General features: G+C 33.1%; 1 long non-coding RNA gene and 1 pseudogene across 1 annotated transcript; both read left to right on the top strand.

The window, feature by feature from the left end:
* The first annotated feature begins 849 nt into the window (after positions 1 to 849).
* LOC128246538 (uncharacterized) lies at positions 850 to 2,886 on the top strand. The gene is made up of 3 exons (XR_008263282.1): positions 850 to 885; positions 1,797 to 1,855; positions 2,680 to 2,886. It is a non-coding gene; the product is annotated as an uncharacterized LOC128246538 (long non-coding RNA).
* Positions 2,887 to 3,668: 782 nt separating this feature from the next.
* LOC128226497 (calcitonin gene-related peptide type 1 receptor-like) lies at positions 3,669 to 7,373 on the top strand (annotated as a pseudogene).
* The last annotated feature ends 6,804 nt before the right edge of the window (positions 7,374 to 14,177 follow it).

Below are 14,177 nucleotides of genomic sequence, written 5' to 3'. Positions count from 1 at the left end.
GATGCAGTTTGTTAAAACAAATCCGTTTTGACTATTTGCTAGCTTTGTTTATTATCGTTCTGTCAAAAGCATGGCTAATTTATTTGAAACATGATGCATGATAATATAATTAAACCGTATGCTAAAGAGACATAACAACCAAAACAATGAATTTCATACTATATAACTGCCTCAAAACTGTTCGATTATTATTATCATTTGCTGAAAACACCTAAAGTCAAAGACAGTTCTATAGCGTTCGTTGATATGCTTGCATCAGCATAGTCAAACTACTCAATGAATTTAATTTAAAAAACCCCAACAGAATCCAATTGACAAATATTGAAGCACATATGTGTCTATATTCTCACCAGCACATGGCGCCCTCCCCTTCCCATGTCAAAGTACTTTTGTATATACATGTACTTTTGTACAAGCCCTTATTTTCCAACGTTAAATAATCTGAACATTTCGGTCAATATCTGTGACGAAAAGTGTTTCCATCATCGAGCAAATATATCCATGTTTGTTTATACGAGAGGTAAAAATCAATGGAAATTGGTCATGTTCTGTTGTGTTTTTGGTACAGAAACACGGCTTTTCAACCTTTTTAGGATATCCATACAGTTTACTTTTTATTTTAATAAAGGAAGAACAAAGTAATGAAATACTCCCAAAATACTCCTGCCAACATTTTAAAATAAAATTCGGTCCGAGGGAGGGGCGCAAGTCAAAAGCTTACGTTCTTAAGTAGCGCCCCCTCTAACGTCACTTTCTGGTTCCGCCCCTTATTATTTCCTTCAAAAGAAAAAAAAATCGCTGAGATGTAAATTAATAATAAACAATCATTTCGTATGTTTCAGGGCGAGGAAACAAGTTCTGATACACCAAACCCGCCCAATGATGGTAACAACATACCGTTCTTCTGTGATTCATGTTCTTCATTGTCTGGCCTCAGTATCACAACATACTTTAGATTCGACTCAACTGAACAGTTGGTCACACTATACCATTCTCCTGTGATTCATGTTCTTCATTGTCTGGCCTCAGTATCACAACATACTTTAGATTCGACTCAACTGAACAGTTGGTCACACTATACCATTCTCCTGTGATTCATGTTGGTCAATAATGTCTGGCCGCAATATCAGCATAATACAAAAAGATTCAACTTACCTGACTGCAGTATTTAAAATTGTCTTTATAATGAAAAAAAAAAATGTTTGTTTCAAATTCTAATTTATTCTTCTATTATGAACAATCTACAACGAATGTTGTTTTATGATTTTAAGTTCATTTATTATAATCCTAAAATTGATTCCACTCTATAGCTAATCACTTCAGCGATTGCTAATGTACATTGTTCGCTACATATTTTTGTTAGAATGTTGACAATGATTTTTCATCAACATAATATATGAGTGAATGCGCTATTAAATATATATATATATATATATATATATATATAACAAATGTCAATGTTATGCTGTTTTTAACACATAACACACTTTCAAGACTCGACACCCCAAATTCACATCTTTTTACATCGGATACTTTATGTAACAAAACCCCTGTATAACGTCATGCTTATTCATCTAAGTTAAAGCGTATTCAGATGTCACATGTTATTTTATTCAAAGAGGAGTTTTCATGATAACGAGATTGTCCAAAGTACTAAGTACAGGAGTTGCGTCCATGACCTTCCTTAGCTTTTGTTTCCTTAAAAATAATTTTGAAAAAAGAAAGAGAAAATTCTAAATCAAGGTAAATGCAATAAAAACAAAATTGATGTTTTGATCTATATTGCCCTTTTACAGAAGAAAGTAACGTAGAACAACCAGAGGATCCGGGGTCGGAAAATACCACCAATAATGAGGTAAAAAATACTCGTTTATGTGCTTTCGTTTTGTGGGGATTCGTTCATGTTTTTGTAAAATACTCTTTTTTAGACGAAGTAAAGTGTGGTATATTAATAGGAGTGTTAAAACTAAGATTCTGACGACTTGGGCCCTTCAACAAATGTTGATTTATGCTCAAATAATGTCTTTGAATTTCACGAGTTCCAATAGCGTTAGTAACGCGTTTCAACAAAAGGCTTAAAAGATAAGTTATCCTAAACTTTGTGTCCTAGTAAGTGTGAGGTTTAGTTGTCTGTTTTCTATGTTTTCATTGACTGTACCGGCGTTTGTTCACACCCCTTTAAAGGCAGAATATGTTTTTTTCGTTCAATTAATTTATTCCTGCATATTCGGTATCAAAGAGTAAAGATGTTATATTATAATTGCTTACAGATGCATTTTCGAAAAAAACAAACAATGTTGGTGCCAAAACATAAGCGAGTCTCATTCAATTCTCAACATACGCGTCAGTCAATAATCATCCGTAAATATATGCATTTCGGCCATTTTATATCAAGTGAACACACCCAACAGTTCCATGTTAAAGTACTTCGTACAAACCCTTACTTTCCAACGTTAAATAATCTCAATTCTAAAACCTGAACATTTCAGTCAATATCTACATTTGTTGAACTCTCCAAGATACAAATACAGTTCTAACAATGCTAGTGTATATTCATTGCTTAGTTAATCAAAACAAATGAAATTCAGAATCAAGTATACCTATGGAATGATGTTTTCTATGTTTTTGCTTTAAACGTGAATGGACTGTTCAGCATTAAATATTTCGCTAATATTTCAGGGCAGTTCTGAATCGAATACATCTGAATGCTGAGACTTCAAAAATAAGAACAAAGGTCACACCAGACTATTTTACTGTGATTCGCATTGCTAAATAATGTCTTAACTGTGTGCATTATTTTCAAATATTCTGTGAAATGGAAAATATAAGTTCTGGTTAATTTTTTAATTTATCAACTATACAAAACAATTAGTTTATTTTTAGATTAAATTAGGGTCATTAATTAAGAATGCTACAATTCAGTACATCTCAGTATATTTAAAAAGTTGCTCAAGTACACCTTTTGCTTTTCACTTATATTTTTTTTAGATTTTATTGATAATAAATTTATTTAAAAGAGTAAACTTATATGCTAATTGGTTATATGCTTATTTGAAAAGAAGATTTGAGTAATGTTCTACTGTTTTGAGGTCGAATAAGATTATATTTAGATAAATGAATGCCTAAGCATTTTTGAAGTATTGCTCCTTATAGACTCTTGTTGCAAAAAGGCGTTATGTTCGTGATTTTGTTAGCTGCTTTACTAAGTTTTTCTGCAAATGGTAGGAGTAACATGTCTACGTTAAAAGGGCTTTGAATGCCATTAAAAAGTAATCGATTTGATCATGTACATTTAAAAAAAACAATGAAGAGGGGATTTATTTACAAAAAGGGAGTGGGTAAAGAAAGGGAATGTGGCCTGGCCTGAGAAACTTAACTCTTATGGCCTAGCCGAGTCTGGTAGATTGCCACTTATATATGTAGTTCTATGTGTTCTTTCCACGTTGCAGTACTCGTAATAGCTGTGACTACATCCTTCCTGAAGCGAATAGATTTCGAACTTTAGACGATTTGAATGTAATTAGGAAAAAACAGTGTATTTGGAATTTTTGTTTTAAAAAGTTTTTTTTTAAATTCGTATCGATGGATATTGTATTATTAGCAATAGTAGGGATGCATTTTTGACAAACCGATCAATTCTTGTTTTAACTAGCTAAACTATATACGAGATGCATAAGGTATGTAATTAAACTGATGCTCTTTTATGATTAATATCGACACCAAGACTCCTAAAGTTTGAAATGCATGTTTCTTCTATGCATATCAATTAAAAAATAACTTCTGGCTATTGAAGGTTTTCAACTGGTCCCCTTATGATCCATCAAAACCACTGCAACCTTTTTGCGAACTAAATTATGACGGCTAGTAAATACAAATATTAAATTGTCGAAACATTGGAAAAATTCTCTGACATATATACTGTTGTAAATATGCATTGATTGTTACATGCCGCGTCTATCAGAAATGTTAAGAAATGCTTTTAGATGTACTAGTACATACTTAAAAACTTTTGTAGACTTTCAGAACGCGTTGATTCAAAAACAGTCAGCACCATTTGTAATCAAATCATTCTGTCTTTATGTAAATAAAAACAACCATACCTTTCCTAAACAGAAAACATACATTACTTTAATCTTCGACCCTTTGTTGTTGGTTTACCGTTTGGGAAAAGGAGAAGCTGGAACCAAATTTCAGGATAACATGACTTTTAAGCCTTTTGTTGAATCTCGTTACTAGCGCTATTCAAAATCGTAGACTTCAACGACATTATATGAGCATATGTCAACATTATTTGAAGGGTAACCGCCGTCGGAATGTTATTTTAAACACTCCTAATGATTTGCCACAAATCACTTCGTCATAAAAAAACATGTACAAAATCATAAAGGAATCCCTTTAAAACGAAAGCTCATCAACGTGTCTATGATACCTTTTTGGTGGAGGCATCTTCCGGCCCCGAACAATCTGTTTTTCCTTCGTTACTTTCTCCTGTAATAGGGCAATAGAGATAAGAGCATCATTTCTGTTATAATTTCAGTGATAAAATACCTCGTTTATGTGAAAGCAGCAAGTGTCGTTACCGATCCTTTTTGCATTTGTTTTTTATCATAGCTATTTATCTGTGAATTGATCTTTAAGTGTTAATAAAACAATTAATGCAGTACTCAAGAGTTATAATCCTCTTCAATTTAAATGGAAGCATATTAAATATTGCAACGTTCAGTACTTCACAATCACTTATGTGTTTCAATGAGGTGTATGAAGTACTTTCTGAGCTCTTCTTCTGACAAAAAAGTTGAAGATTGATAAGACTGAGAATAGAAATATTGTCAAAAACTGCAAAATTCGCTAAATTGTATTACTCACATTCACAGACCAAATCAACATCAGTACATTATTTTAAATGTTGGAGAAGCTGCATTAGAACTGTCATCTGGTAGCCAGTCAATTGATGAGCGGTATACGATTGTCTTTATTTTAAGGCGGGCTGTAAGCTACTGCACATACTGACACGGTATGTTAGCACGACAAACTTCTTCTGGATGTTTTGTGAGGGTTTGTACCTCCATCGGCTAATCGTCCACGCCTTCTCGCCGCCAAAGACGCTCATACCGTACTATATATTTGGTTGGGGTAAGCGGTATTTATTAAGCATACTTTTTGGCTGTGCGAAAATATATGTAGTACACATTTGCTCAGTGAAAAAAAGGCAACTGATATTAGATACTCCAGGTGTTTAATTACACGTAATGGTGATCGTTTGATGTCATTTGGTCTTTGACTAATGTATAATCATAAAACACAGTGCAATTGTTTTGAAATACATATTACAACTCAATCAAATCAAACTAAAGCAAAACTATTTATCAATTATTATCCAAACAAAAGCTGATACGTTATACTATGGCATCTGTTTTCTTCTTTAATTGGTGCCTGGATTCCATCTCTGATCTACTCTATAGTCAGAGCTACAAAACAGGAATATAATTCGAGGTAAAAGTTTGAAACTGAAAATATTCCATAACATGTATTTTTACAGTTAAGGCAATAAACAACATGAAACACTAATCGTTGAACCAGATCTTTGAATCTTATGTACTTGGAGCTAGACCTAATAGTATAACCCATATCTAATGAGTTAAGACTATATATAATTCCATCAAGCTTGAATTCGTCATCTTAAGTGATTATTGCTTTTCAGTTAAATAGACCAAACTATAAAATTTGAAATAACCACATAGGCCTATTGTGTAAATGTACTTTGTGTGCGTGTACGTGTGCCTTTTTTGCCTGTATATCGTTTAACTTATATAGTGTTTGTACCTCTAGAAAATATAACAGCAGGTTAAGGGGCAACTGTAGCCTTATAGTAATATTAAACCATTATATATCGATTCAGTTGCTGGGTACACAACATAGACCCATATGAATGGTTACTCTACACACCGAATCTACTTTGTATTGGGGTAAGTAAGATTAAGTAAAAATGAATTTAAAGCAGAAACACACAAATAATATATGTCTGTAGACTGACTTTAAACGCTAACATTCAAGTTCATTTGATTATATAAGTTTAATGCCATCTTGCCATTTCCTAACATGCTACATTTGATATCAACAATATAATAGCATTCATAACAGTACAACTGACAGTGTTAGGACTTCGTCTTCTGCAAAAACTTATTTTCCATCTTATCATTATTTTTGTATTGTTTCAGGCAAATGTCCTCTTCCTTGCAAATATATTAAAAATCTTATGCTCTAAATTGCAAACACATCCAAAAGAACCGAAAAATTACAGGTAATTTCAGCCTTTCTATTTTATACATGTGTATTTGAATAAGGAGCTTTAACATATTGTAATTGTTCATTTTTTATGTATGTACTATGTTTGCATTTTTTATTTGCTTTTGTTGTTTTATGAATATGGTTAGGAAAGCCGAAGCCAACATCATTTCAATCGCAAGGCATTCGTTGGATATCATACATTTAAATATAAATCCAACACACTCATGTACTCCCTAAAAAGTGACAATATATACTTATTATTGTATTGTGGTCGACATATCGACAATCACTTAAAATTCGAAAAGTTTTAAGAACGACTTTAAAGGTTTTTTACGCTCAGTTATAATATTGTCAAAAACATACGAATGTGATAATATGTTCAGAGAGCATAACGTGAACATGTTGCTTTAATTTGAACTGTAAAATTGTACATTATTCATATAAAACGTACACAGTAATAAATGTTTTGATTATGCTATTTTTACAGAAAAGCATTAAAAGCGACGTTCGTGTTATTTCCTTTGTTTGGTATCCAGCAGTTCCTTTTGATATACAGACCCCCGCTGGGAACCACGCTGTCGTTTACGTATGAGATACTGCAAAAGGTCATTCAAAATACCCAGGTACACGGACTGGCAACAAATTAGCCGTCAGTAAAATACATCCAAATGACAATTAATAGTTTTACACCGGTGATGATGTTATGATTAGTTACAATTGATTTGACAAGCATATACTTGTTATTCGTAGCAGTATTTAAACAATTTTTTGAATATGTTTTTAATGCGTTTACTCTTATCATAGGGGGCGACAGTGGCGTTAATTTTCTGCTTTTTCAACGGCGAGGTTTATACATACATGCGGAATTGCATAGGATCTCGCATGAAGTCGGAACGTCATCTAAACATCACAATCGTAAAAACAGCATGTCTTCTGCAACACAAGTAACGTCATACACATCTTCTGCAAGACGAAGCACGAAATGCAAGGACAATTCTAATAAAAGTTATATGGCACTCAGTTCTAGTAGGAAAACGCAGGAGCTGACAACACCGACAAATGGTCACGTGACATTCTCTGTATGACGTCAGAACTGTTAAAGCCGAATGCCAGTTATGTACTGACAAGTGTTCTAAATATTGTTGAGCAAAATTTATGATTGATTTTGCAGTGTACAGTAAAGCCTACTTTTTACTCTACAAAGTGCATTTCATGTGTCCAGATTTATTTTTGAATCTTTGTGAGTGTTTTGCATGTGTTTCTTTAAAATGCAGTGAGGCCTGTTGAATTTTGTCAGATGGCAGATAAAGGTAACATATTAACCTTTATTATTGTCTAGAAAACTGCCTTTCAATAATCTATTAAACTTTCTTACCAGATTTTCTTTGCAATACTTCTCTGTCGTCGGAAATTGACATTGTAAATTGATAAGCAAAACAAAATTAATCAATAATATGTGTACCTCGGCACTCCTTACAGACTTAGGTTTGTATCATGTTTGGCTTAACCAGGGTGCCAGTCATATCTCTATTGGTAATACATTGTTAGGGACATTAACGTCTCCTCAAGGGCAATGTTTTGCAGGACTTTAATTAATTGAAATGTCCAAGATGACCTTGTAAAACAGGAGTATACAATGAAAACTACAGGGACAACCACAGAAGTCGGAAATGCAATAACAAGCTTTGTTCAGTGACACAAGGCAATGGCCAAATCCACAATGAACTATAGGCACAACGTAGTTGTACCACTCACAGAAATAAAAAAAATACACCATCAAAAGATAACATACTCTTCAAAATAACTTTATTGATAAATGATTGAATATTCGCCTTTGATCGGAGACATGTCTGTTTCATCCAATCTGTAGGTCGACTGACTTGTTCAATATTATTCCGTGTTATCTTATATTCATTCTAACTGTTGATAACATACGAAGCCGATACGAAAACAGGATATATATTAATTGACCTATGTATGTGACAATTGATATCGACATTTATTTGATGAAGCATACTAAATGAACGTCGTCTTGAAATAATTTAGTATGTATATCGAGGTTTACCGAAAACAATCATGCTATTTAAAAGTTGGGCGGATATTAAAATTGGTTTTTCGTTTTTTGATTGATGAACTGACTTTGAAATTAAAGACATATAGTAATGAAGGTATTATGAGACTCTCGAAGCGGATAAATATATGTGGAGCGGAAAGAAAAGGTTGATGGCTGATAAGTTTGGCCGTGACCGAGGGAGAAAAGGGCGCATATATGTTTTCGATTTTTAATGTATTTTTATACAGTCTTTTTAATACATTATAACAAATGTAATACAACGCACAACAGCGCAGGGTATTGAAGTCAGGAATTTACGAAAAGTGAAAGACGAGCAAAGAAGACAACATCACAATCCACAATATGCAATAACTACACTAGTGCTACTGTAATAAACCAATATGATTGATAGAAACTTCTTCAACCATGACTGAATAAATATGTGTTGCTTTCAGCTTTAACAATGCAAATGTTTCCCTTTTTATAGGACACCTGCTTTAAAACAACGAATGCTAGTTCACATTTATTTAATTCTGAGGAATGCTAAGTGTTCCCGTCTTTTTTAACAAATAAGATTGCCAAACAGTTACTAAATTTCCTACAACGAATATTATTACATACCAGATAAGGCACCTTCGACCAAAATGATGTAATAAGGAAGTATTACTAAGAATATGAATTACAGTGTTCTAATAAATCCATACCTTTGGCTTTGTCATACATACCTAACTTATATATGTATTATGAATATTGATTACATGCTACGAAAGGAATACTGTTTGAATCAAATACATCCCTTATGGCCACCTTGACCGTAAAGAAATGTGATTGGAAAATATCCTTTGCATATTAATTAATGAACGGTTCTATTAAATAATCCCTTGCATGTGACCTTGCGATTGATGCGATTAATGTTACTAGCGTACTAAATATAACTCAAGTACCCGAATTGGTAAGATTAGTATAGCACTAACAAATAAATCACAATATGTTTTACGCTATGGTTAAAATTAACTAATGTGAGCTTTCCACTTGTTCTAAGGAAACATTTATTTGCTAACCATAACCCTACGACAAAAGATTCCAGCCATTAATCGGGGTTTGTCACTATCAAACACCTAATAAATTAAGCTGTAAAATTTCACTCAAGCAATCTTTGTATTATTAAGTACGAAATATGCATTGAATCATGACATTCCTCAACATATGAACAGTAACCTCAAATTGTGTCCACCATACTGCCCTTTTGAAAGTACAATGACCTTTCTGGGCAATTTTTCTATAGTGTGTCAGCTGAACAACAAAACATGCTTTCAACTGATTGAATTCAACTAAACTTATTACTGAAGACCGTTTCTAAAAGCCCCAAAACATTTCTACGCACATGCGTGGCTGCTCGAGGTTGCTGTCAGGGTGACCTACCTCAGGAGATTCCCATCATGTCAGGGTGACCTGTAGAAGTTCCCTCAGGAGATTCCCATCATGTCAGGGTGACCTGTAGACGTTCCCTCAGGAGATTCCCATCATGTCAGGGTGACCTGTAGAAGTTCCCTCAGGAGATTCCCGTCAGGCCGGAGTGAAATGCAATAGTTCCCTCGGGAGGTTCCAGTAAGGATAACCTGAAAGTGTTCCCTCAGGAAATTATTTTCAGGGTGACCTGTTCCCTCTCAGAACAAAGTTCTTTTAGAAAGCTATAACGTAAGGGTATTGTGCGAAAGACATATACATTTCTGTATATTCACTTGCAGAGAGGTCGAATACAAAAAAATAAAGTATATAGGTATATGAAATTGCGCTGCATATAAACAGAGGATATAACATTAATGGTCATTTGAAACGGATGTATTTCATTAAGCCAATACATGTTATAGCGAGTTTAATTCCATTCGTATTTTATAAACAGAAGTTTATTACAAATGTAATTGTGATGATTAATAATTGAATTGGTTTTGGTTGTCACCGTTATATGCATTTATGTAGATATGTAAAATCACGCTCGTGTCTGTTTCATTGATTAAAAACCTGACAAAGAGTTCCTAGAGGCACCGAACACTCCTTTTGTGTTGTATCTCCTTTCCTATTCAAGAATGCGACAAAAGCAAATATATATGATTGAAAATTAAAGGATGTTAAAGCCTTGACTCTAATGAACAAGAACATGAATGTGTATTTTGATTAAACTTATTTGCAAGGCATTGATTAGGAATTGCTATTCCTAACCCGAATTCCAATTGTCAAAGCAGCTTCATGTTGATTATGTCAAGAGCAATTCACGAGACACGAATTTGTAGCTATTTTTGGACAGGATATCATTTCTCAGAGACGAGTATCATTTTTTCTCAATTATTTGATTAATTAAATTCAAAATATGTATGCACTACCTTAATGTATAGATATAATCAGATTGTTTTTGTTTATAACACTAACCATACTATCTGATGCCTACCGTATATATTGCGAATATAAAACGATTACATTTAAATTCTCTTTTTATACCATGATCGACTTCCAAATAAACTACAAAAAAACTTTCCTTAGGCAATTTTTTTCTGACAAACCCTTGGTTTTCTTCTCTATCAGTAGCATACACTATTCCCCCAAACCATTCAGCTTTTACTATATCAGGTTTCAATGTATTTATCACTACCATGATTTGTGTAAAAATGCCAAAATCTTCTATGTACGACAAAATGTTGTCGTAATTGTTATGAAAATACACGTACCCTGTGATGTATTATAATGAATTGTATGTATAATTATTTCAAATTTTAAACGACAAATGAAATGTTTCCGATAGTAAATATCAAAAATACCATAAACTTTATTATAACGGCAAAATGATGTCATATAGTGTTTTTTGAGAAAATATGCACTTCATATGCCATTTAACATTAAGAAAGTAGGAAAACATACTATTCTAAATTAAGAAGACTAAATATTTTCACTAATTTATACGCCAACAACACTGGGAAAGTTTCTAATTGCATACCACCAATGATTTTACAGACTACTTTTAGGAATTCTTAAATCATTCTTAGCGTTCCTACGAAACATATTTTACTTTTCAAACCTCATAATTTGCTTTGGAAATCCTGAACCGATCTGAATAAATGCTGCTACTTTTCAACTTAATGTTGTCATTACTTACTTGAAATAATTTAAAACTTTACATCAAGTGAATATCTGTTTTGACTTCAACTAAATCTGGTGAGTATGTTAAAACATAAGTAGTATCTTAACCCCTTTATGGTCATTTGTGACATTCATATTTGGTCTTTTCCCACTTCTTGTTTGTTTTATTTTATTGTGTTTCTTTTGGTGAGATATAAAGCCATATAATACATCAATACAAAACCAGACCGCAGTGAAAAAGGAGGTAAATTTAGCCAGCAACTATTAAAACAGACGTTAACGCAACAGAATGCCACGGGGCAAAGGCATAAGATAGCCACATTGCGCGATTGCTGAATCCGACCTCCATACTGACTGATTGGTAACAGTGACATCTACTAGAACAGATTAACATTTCTATCTCAATGATGGCAAATATTTTCATCACAACTGATCAAAGTTTCCGTCAGAGGGAATTGCAAACGTTTAACAGAGGAAAGAAGTGTCGATTCCTATCAGAAACATTTAACATTGACAGGTCATTTCTTTGTCTAGACAAAAGGCCATTTATCAATGTTAGAAAACCTTAGCTCAATCAATCCTTGTTACTGTGATTGACGTTTGTAGGCTTCGAAAACAATAGAATGGAGATGAAGAACACCTCAGTGTAGTATATCTAAACCATTGTTATATTTTAAAAAAGGTTACAATTTTGTTAAAATCTCATTAATTGGAGATGTGTATTTCGCACAGTTGTGGAGATATTGTCGTTAAGTTTGTGAAACGCTTTGTTTCTTCTGATGTCTCGTTAAAGCATTTCATTAAAATTTAGTTAATTTTAAAAAATCCGTGTTGAATTCAGTGTTATTAGTATTAAATTATGTGTGTGTATGTGTGTGTGTGTGTGTGTGTGTGCGTGCGTGCGTGCGTGCGTGCGTGCGTGCGTGCGTGCGTGCGTGCGTGCGTGCGTGCGTGCGAAAAGGATGTCCAAAAATCGAATGCCAAATGCGTAAATCAACAACTAAAACGCCAACAAGAACTTTTCATGTTTTTATGTTGGTTAGCAATGCACGGTTTGGTTTTCGCCTTGGAATTGTGACCCGAAAAATATTTTTCGTGAGAGGTGGAGAAAGTAACAGGGATGTTGAAGTCTCAACGTAAAAGTTATCAAAGAATTAATTAACAGAGTTATGACGTAAATGTATTTACAAGTATAAGCATTATAACGGTCATGAGGATCTTTTACCAAAGTTACATAAGTACAACACCGTGACATCACAGCTCAACTGCATGCAAACTCCCGTAAAGAATCACTCAAAATCCAACAAAAATTTAGATTTCATAGTAACGTATATTTCTAGTTCTTGACGTACAATTATATTTAACTAAATCTTACGGATACAAAAATAGTATATATGCTTTAAAACAAACTTTAATCATTAGTTAAAAAAGTTTATTGCAATAACTTGGGTTTAATAGTAACGTGTTCTAGACATTGATGTACAATTATATTTACCTAAAACTTCAGAAACAATCATAATAGCTGTCGTTTAGACTTAGTGTTTGATTGGCTTGATATTCGTGCCTTAAAATAGTATACTTATTAACGTTTACTCTTCCGGTTATTGTTTAAATTGGGTCAATATTTTGGTTTGGTCGCGGTCAGCCTGACACTGTTTTGTTTGCCCAATTCAATTCAAATAGTAACTGAAAAAAACAAATCAATCAAATTCCGGTTTGACGTCGTTTTGCTTATATGAAAATTTTACACGATTTTCAATATAACAATATATCAACAATCGACAACAGAAGTGCTTATATCACATATTTATCACAATTTTTTTACCCACGCCGTAAGATCCTATTATGGAAATAGCTATAATCATGATTTGAAAATGACGTACTTTCATAAGTGTTTTAGAAAACCGACAAACAGTCGCAGATGTTACGTTTATTTTTACCATTCGGGGTATAAATAAACATGTATGTCTAACGAATCTTATAATGAGAAAACAATTGACATTATTTGTATATAATTCTTCACATAGTTTATACACTAAAGAAAATTCCATATGTAGTTTACTGAACACCACTTGTAGTCGTTAAAACAACTAAAACACTTTGTGTGGTACCAATTAAGTATTACATAGGTACACCATCTGTATAAAATAGTTGTTTAAACACAAGTGAATGACCAGTCAAAATGTCATGAATTACAATAAAGTCTGCTTTGCCTGTGTAAATACATACCGGATGACCTTCGGTAGTAGCTCACACGCAAGCTCCTCCAGTAGGGGTCTGTATAGGTTTTGTGAAAAAATCCTTGTCTAGACAACCAAACATTCCGAACTAATGGATTATGTTTGCATAATAATTATATTTTATAGATTGATTTTGGTATTTTTCATGTGACCCAGTTTGTTCTGTTATGGTTAATTTAATATAGCGGCGAAACACAAAAACAAATTTATATTAGGAGTATACATTAGCAAGTACACAATCGTGTAAATAAAATATAAATATTCGGTCAAGAAATTTCCGTCTTCTTATGATAATTATTCGTAAACAATTTAAGAACTCTAAAATGACTCAAAGCAGGACGAGACACATGATGAATATATCAAAGTACATGTAGCAATCAAACTGAAGTATACTTCAATTTTGTAATTCCAAGCGATAAAACAGCGGGCGACATATTTACAAAATGCCTAGGATGTAAATCGTG

Source organism: Mya arenaria, chromosome 1, assembly GCF_026914265.1.
Source record: "Mya arenaria isolate MELC-2E11 chromosome 1, ASM2691426v1".
Taxonomy (NCBI): Eukaryota; Metazoa; Mollusca; class Bivalvia; order Myida; family Myidae; genus Mya; species Mya arenaria.
Note: the sequence above shows the minus strand (reverse complement) of the source record. Positions and strands in the feature narration are given on the sequence as shown.